This window comes from Salvelinus alpinus, unplaced genomic scaffold (assembly GCF_045679555.1).
Source record: "Salvelinus alpinus unplaced genomic scaffold, SLU_Salpinus.1 scaffold_383, whole genome shotgun sequence".
NCBI classification, from domain to species: Eukaryota; Metazoa; Chordata; class Actinopteri; order Salmoniformes; family Salmonidae; genus Salvelinus; species Salvelinus alpinus.
Window position 1 is genome coordinate 1 of NW_027256323.1, and position 7,731 is coordinate 7,731.

The 7,731-nt window shown below is 40.6% G+C and overlaps 1 long non-coding RNA gene across 2 annotated transcripts; it reads right to left on the bottom strand.

The window, feature by feature from the left end:
- Positions 1 to 610: 610 nt before the first annotated feature.
- On the bottom strand, positions 611 to 2,675 carry LOC139567380 (uncharacterized). 2 transcript variants are annotated; one of them, XR_011673380.1, is made up of 4 exons: positions 2,426 to 2,675; positions 1,658 to 2,346; positions 1,267 to 1,376; positions 611 to 1,172 (listed from the first exon to the last, which is right to left on the bottom strand). It is a non-coding gene; the product is annotated as an uncharacterized lncRNA (long non-coding RNA). The 2 variants fall into 2 exon arrangements; XR_011673379.1 differs by having other exon boundaries at positions 632 to 1,172; positions 1,658 to 2,624.
- Positions 2,676 to 7,731: the final 5,056 nt, after the last annotated feature.

Consider the following 7,731-nt stretch of genomic DNA (forward strand, 5'->3'; position numbering starts at 1 on the left):
GATTTTGGATAAAAAATGATTTTTAGATGATGTTGCTATCATTAGATAATTTACAGTTTCCCATAGACTATAAGGCTATATATAAAATGATAGAATATTAGGGCCACAGAGGGGAAAAAAACACAAGTCATAATATTGTAACCAGTTGTTTTAAAGGAGGACAGTTGTTAAAATGACAGATGTGGGGCATTTCGTGAAATTGTACTTCAGTATGGTTTCATAAACAAAGACATGCTGATGTGCCAGAATATTAAGTATCACATTGTCATAAGTATCAAAACTGTAAAAACAATATGTAGCTTTTCTGCAGAAAGAACCAGCCTCATAAATTTATGACTTTATCCTTTTTCTTCAGTGTGGCCCTAGTACTCTGTCATATAAACAAATACACATTCCATATGAATATAAAAACACAATGTGTAACATTATGTTCCTTTATTGAATAAGGACAAAACAAAGCAGGTAAACCATCAGCTCCTTTCGAAACTGAAGTCACAGTGACTCTACAAGATGGAAAGCACAGAATCCAAGCATATTATACAAAATGATACATACACATTCAAAGGTCTGTATATAACACACCCTGCATGTCTGCACACTAAAATAAATGCAGGACAAATCCATACACATCAACTGAACAGACAAATGAATGGATGCAGTAGCCTCCCTGCAGCCTTGTATTACACACAGTATACCGCACAAACATCATAAGAGGCCAAATTCGTCAAAAAACGAACCCAAAAAAACCCAAATTCCTCTGCCACCGCAGGACATATTTAACCAAAATTGAAAGCACACATACTAACTAAAATAATTCAACACATATTGGTCCCTCAGCAGCCGACCACTGTCGTCATCAGGGAAGATTGCCGGATTGTCCCAGTCCATGGCTGGTGGCACTCTGGGGGCCCTCTCCTTCCTCAGGCAGGCCACATTGTGGAGGACAGCACAAGCCACAGTAATATCACATGCCCTAACAGGGCTGACCCTTAATTTGTGAAGGCAGTGAAAGCGTGCCTTCAGGAGGCCAAAGGTCATTTAAACTCTGGCCCTGGTCCTGGCATGGGCATGGTTGTAGGCCTGCTGTGCTTCCTGGGGGTCTGTGAAAGGTGTCAGGAGAAAAGGCTGGCAGCCATACCCCCTGTCTCCCAGCAACACACCAGAGAATTCACCTGTCAACACAAAATCTCATCATTACTACCTCATAAACACAGTGATATTCTTGACACAGCCATGATGGTTATAAATAGGGGTTGTGTGGCTTACCTTGTGATAGGCACTGATAGATTTCAGAGGCCCGAAAGATTCTGGAGTCATGGACTGAGCCAGGCCATTTTGCCACAACATTGCTGATCACAGTCAGCATTGCAGACCATCTGAAATCATAAGATGAGGAATATTACACCAATCAATGCACATCACTGGCAATGCAGAGTGTTCGTCAATGGACAATATCAAAAAGTTATGTTCACCTGAACATTAATGCTGTGAAAGGATTTCCTATTCACAAAATCGGCCTCATGGGCACCTGAGGGGGCTTTTATCCTTATGTGTGTGCAGTCCACTGCACCAATGACATTGGGGAAACCTGTCACACAAAGTAATGAGTATCCTACTATGTGTTAACAGTTGTCCTGTAATTTGTAGATCCTCTTACCTGCAATCCTATAGAACTCCTCTTTGATGTCACAGAGTCTTCTGTGGCCAGGGGAAGGAGATGAAGACATCTGCTAATGCTTTGATAGCCAGACACACACTCCTTATTGTGCGGCAAATTGTGGCCTTGTTCAGCTGTTCTGCATCCCCCACTGAGTACAGGAAGGCTCCACTAGCAAAAAAGCGCAAGGCCACACAAACCATTTGCTCCACACTCAGTGCATGGCTCCGTGCAGTGCGGTGCTTAATCCTGGGACCCAGTAGTCTGCATAGATACCTGATGCCATCTGCAGAAAACCTGTATCTTTCATATAGATGGTCATCAGGGAAGGCCAGTGGGTCCAACCGGTCCCTGAAGACCCTTTCTCGCCTGAAGGCTCTCCTCAGCACAAGTGCTTCTTCATCCACCACATCTCGCACGAATGGGCATGCCATTGTCAGAGCAGAAAGGAACACACAATTTTGGGCCTTCATATAGGCTAGTGGCCACACCTGGTGCTGGGGGGGTGGGCAAAAGAGGGCGATGCCTTATAACGATGACTTGGTTGTACTGATTGCTGGGAAAATAAAAAAAAAACTTAGAAAGATGCCACCGTCCTGTGTGCTCACAATAAGAGCTCATGTCATGGCTCACTTGACTTTACGAGAATATACCTAATTTTTATTTTGAGCTGTGTCATCTTCTTGGAGCTGGGGGAGGAAAGAAAAATAATGATTAATACATTTGTGTTACAGTTAGCATACAGTGTACATTGAAGGCATATCTCACCTCCCTCTCAAGTTTTTTTATTTCAAGGTCCAGTTTCCTAATTGTCCTCTTTTTTATTTCGGACTCCAGTGCAAGATTTTCCATCTTTTTCTTCTTGTACTGAATGTCTATGTCTGCCAGTTCTATTTGGCGCCGGAGGTGGTTGCCATACAACTTTCTGATAGCTTGTGAGCTCTGTGAACACAATACAATTAGCGCAGCTGGAATTTGGCAGGATGTGGTGTCCTTTTATTAATACGCACTATGTTGCCAGGCTGGTTTTCCCACTGTATAGCATCTGGGTCCTGTAAAAGAAATTAGATTTTTTGATTTTGATGAGGACTCCTCACCATTGTAGAGTAAATAGTACTTTCACAGTCTTAACATGATACCTCATGCCTTCTGGAATCCAGAGAGATGGTCTCCTCCTCATCATCGTCTCCATCATGTGCTGTTGCTGCTGCACTGGGGCCTTCACCCTATCACATTTAATCGGATTCATATTGAAGCTAGTAGACAAGACATGCCAGGCCTACAGTATGCCTTTGATGGAGTACTCACTGGATCAGCATCGTCTGGTGCTTGTGCTGGTGGCTCTAACAGGAACACAGTGCTGCCAGACACTGCAAGGCAATAGGTAAACCAAAGTCAGACAGTCCAAATTGATTCAATATGAATGTGGTTGTATCCCATGTAGAGATGGAAGGACATACCTTGAATGAAGCGGGTGGCATCTTGGGAGGAACCTATGCTCGTCTCTTTCCCCCCAGGGATCCCCTCTAAGACGGGCCTGCCTTTATTTAGCTCCAAGGCCATGTCCTCTGCTGGGGTAAGGTCAGCCTTTGGTGACCCACCACCCGTGCCTTGTCTGTGGGTATTCTTTTTCACTGCTAAAACAGTACAGACAATGTGTGAGCAGGCACCTTCTGGGTACAATATATGCTTGTGCTTTGTTAAATATTAGTCAGGGACCATACCATTCTGCAGAATGTTCTTGTATTTGATTTTGACCTGCTGCCATGTCCGTTTTGGCCCATTCATGTTTAATCTACACACACACACACACACACACACACACACATTTAATGGAGTCACACTGCAAAAAATTACTTGGTATTTTTGTCTTGTTTTCAGTAAAAATATCAAAAAATTTATCATAGCTTTATACAGTGTGATGGAGTTACTTTACACAATTTCACTCATATCTGCAGTGCATTTCAATTAAAAATTTAACCGTTTCATAATTACAGTACAACTGCATTTTTGGAGATGTGAATTAAATATTTGAATTGTAATTGTGATGTTTCAGCGGAGCGGTGAGTGTGTAATTGTGCACTACTTACGCATTCAGGCGGTCTGCAATACTTTGCCACGCTTTTTCTCTTTGCTTTATCACTGTGGCGGTGTTGCCTTTCTTCTTAATTATATCTTTTACCTCCTCGTATGCCTCCATGAGGATTTGTGCTTCCGATGGGGAAAAGTACGCGGCTCTAGTTGCCATGGTAAATCAGTTAATCTGTGATCTGTGGCGGGGTCTATTTGAGTGAGCCGTGAGCGCGCACCTATCCAGGATTGGTTTCACCTGGCTTAATGAATCCGTGTCTGCTCATCCTGGCTTGGTCTTTGTGCAACCAATTAAGCCTGGACGCACATGTTTTGGCTTCATTGAGCTCAGCTGAGTCATTTATCCCGGATGTCTTAATTCTACTTTTGTGCAACAGGCCCCTGGTCAATCTGTTTTCAATACAGGATATCAACAAACTCACGGTACTTTTCAAGTCTTGCTCAACTCTCAAACATAAACAAACGACGTCACTCCACTTCCGGGTCAATATCTTTCTCTGTTAACTAAGGAAAAACCTTAACCTTTTTCCATACAATGGCGACATCCAGTGGAAGCAGTAGGAACTACGTGTATACTGATTAGAATTCTGGTTTGCCCATAACAAACCATTGAACATACAGGAACTTAAAAAGAAAAAAGTTAGTCCTCAGGGTTTTGACTGCTATATAAGTTCTGTTATACTTACAGATATGATTCAAACAGTTTTAGAAACTTCAGAGTGTTTCCTATCCAAATATACTAATAATATGCATATCTTATATTCTGGGGATGAGTAGCACGAAGTTGAAATTGCGCACGCTATTTTTCCCTAAGTGAAAACTCTGCACCCTATCCTCAATAAGTTTTAAGAACAAATTCTTATTTACAATGGTGGCCTACCCCAGCAAAACCCAGACGACACGGGGCCAATTGTGCGCCGCCCTATGGGACTCCAAATCACAACCGGATGTGATGCAGTCTGGATTTGAACCAGGGACTGCAGTGATGCCTCCTGCACTGCAGTCTGGTTCAAATCCAGACTGCATCACTGCAGACTGCAGACTGTTTAAAAAACAGTTGATGTTGAGATGTGTCTGTTACTTATACTCTGTCAAGTGTTTATTTGGGCTGCAATTTCTGAGGCTGACATCTCTAATAAACTTATCCTCTGCAGCAGAGGTAACTCTGGGTCTTCCTTTCCTGTGGCGGTCCTTATGAGAGCCAGTTTCATCATATCGCTTGATGGTTTTTGCGACTGCATTTGAAGATTTGATCTTATGTATTAAAATTTGAAATTAGATTTTTTACATTGGATTAATGCAGAGACACAGAGCTACAAAAGTGTCTATCATAAACTACATTTGAACAATGGGAAAGTAATTCTGCTTTGAAAGTTGATAAACTTGAAACCTCACTTTTGAGAAAATGACCTTTTAATGTTTTGGTGCCTAGCTCTTCTTTGTCTACACCCATTCACACCCTCTTATGCTTTAGCTCCACCCATCTCTTTAAGGTTGATCCGAGTGTTCTGTTTTAACAACAGCAGTCAAGCACCCAAGCTAACTGGCTAACATTGGCTAGCTTGAGATATGAATAACCGGATCATACATGTAATGTTAGCTAGCGAGCCAGCCAGCCAGCTAATGTTAGCTAGCTAGCTAACAGTACAGTTTAACTTGAAATGAAAATTACTTTGTCAAAATTAGAAATGTGTAATATCTGAAAATGCAACAAGCTAGACTATCTTACGGTGCTCTGAAATCAGAGTGGATAGCCAGAGTGAATTTACCAGCTACGTCTATCAACCGTTGTTGCAGTGACATTCTATTGAAATTGATACTTGCATTTTGTCTTTTGTTATGTCTTTTGTTAAGACATGTAGCTAGCTAGCTAGCTAAACAATGTACCATAATCTCAACTCATGACGTTACTACCCTGCATGAATCTGCAGGTAGGTAACCAATCAAGTTCAATGTTAGCTAGATAACATTAGGCTATAACTAGCAAAGCAAATGGCTCTGAGATACAAATAATAAGATCATACACGTAACTTTAGCTAGCGAGCCAGCCAGTTAACGTTAGCTATCTAGCTAACAGTGCTCTTTAACTTGAAATGAAATCAACTTTCTGTTGAAGTTAGAAACGTTTAATATCTGAAAATGTAGCTAGCCGTTAGCTATACTATCTTACCCGTATACATCATGGATAGATGGACGCTTCTCCCTGTCACGGATGCCATGGTTGCCCTTAGTTTGAATATGTAATCCGGAGACAGTTGTTTTCTCTATTCCCTTAGCTATTATACTCTAATTCCACTGATTTCAAAATTCGGTCCTCCAGAAAGTGGAGAGAAACACGTATGCAGTTCTACTACGCGATATAACACTATATATATATTTTTTAAACGGGATTACATACAGATACTGACCAGCTCAATTAGGCAAAAGCGTGCTATATGGCAGACCAATCCGAAGTCATCTCTCGGCATGTCCAGCCCACTCATTATCTCAGCCAATCATGGCTAGCGGGAAGGTTGCTGACTTTTTCTGTGGCTAAAGCAACCAAGCTCATCATTATTTTTATTTTTTTGTATTTACAGATGGCATACAAGTTTGCTATTAAGGCACATGAAAATTCATATGTTCCAGAAGGCATTTCTGCAAAAAAAAACATTTTGATAAAAAAAAAAGGTTTACGTTTAAATGGCTCTCGTGTGAAGTAGTGACCCGCTACATACACCTACTTTCCTGAAATGAGTCACATTTGTGCTGTTCTTGCCATAATATGGACTTGGTCTTTTACCAAATAGGACTATCTTCTGTATACCAACCCTACCTTGTCACAACACAACTGATTGGCTCAAACACATTAAGAAGGAAATACTTTCCACAATTAACTTTTAACCTCTTGACGCTAGGGGTCAGATTATTAATATATATTTTTAATAACGTTCCCAAGGTAAACGGACTATTTCTCAGGTCCAGATCTTAGAATATGCATATACAGATTAGGATAGAAAACACTCCAAAGTTTCCAAAACTGTCAAAATATTGTCTGTGAGTATAACAAAACTGATTCTGCAGGCGAAAACCTGAGAAAATCTAACCCGGAAGTGTTTTTTAATTTTTTATCTGTGTTTCCTGTTCCGTCTTTCTTCCATTTAAAGGGGTATCAACCAGATTCCTTTCCCAATGGCTTCCTCAGGCTGTGACCAGGCTTTAGACATAGTTTCAGGCTTTTATTTTGAAAATTGAGCGAGAATTTTCAAAACTAGTCAGGTGTCCTCTGATTAGTTCCTGCGCGTGAGAGGGGTAGCTCTCCATTTTCTTTTTCTCTCTTATTGAAGAGGTTACGGTCCGGTTGAAATATTATCGATTATGTTTGTTAAAAACAACCTGAGGATTGATTATAAAAAACATTTGACATGTTTCTACGACCATTACGGATACTTTTTGGAATTTTCGTTGAACGGAACGAGGCTTTGGTTTTCTGAACATAACGCGCAACCTAAATGGCGTTGTGTAACTGGGAGTCTCGTGAGTGCAAACATCCGAAGATTATCAAAGGTAAGCGATACATTTTATTGCTTTTCTGACTTTCGTGACCAAGCTAACCAAGCTAATATAAGGCTAACTGTTCTAGCATTGATTGATACACTCACAAAAGCTTGGATTGCTTTCGCTGCAAAGCATATTTTCAAAATCTGACACGATGGGTGGATTAACAACAAGCTAAGCTGTGTTTTGCCAAGAGTGTGCAAAGTTGTCATCAAGGCAAAGGGTGGCTTTTTGAAGAATCTAAAATCTAAAATATATTTTGATTTGATTTACACTTTTTTGGTTACTACATGATTCCATATGTGTTATGTCATAGTTTTGATTTCTTCACTATTATTCTACAATTTAGAAAATAGTAAAAATAAAGAAAAACCCTTGAATGAGTAGGTGTGTCCAAACTTTTGACTCGTACTGTATATACATACATTGAGTGGACAAAACATTAG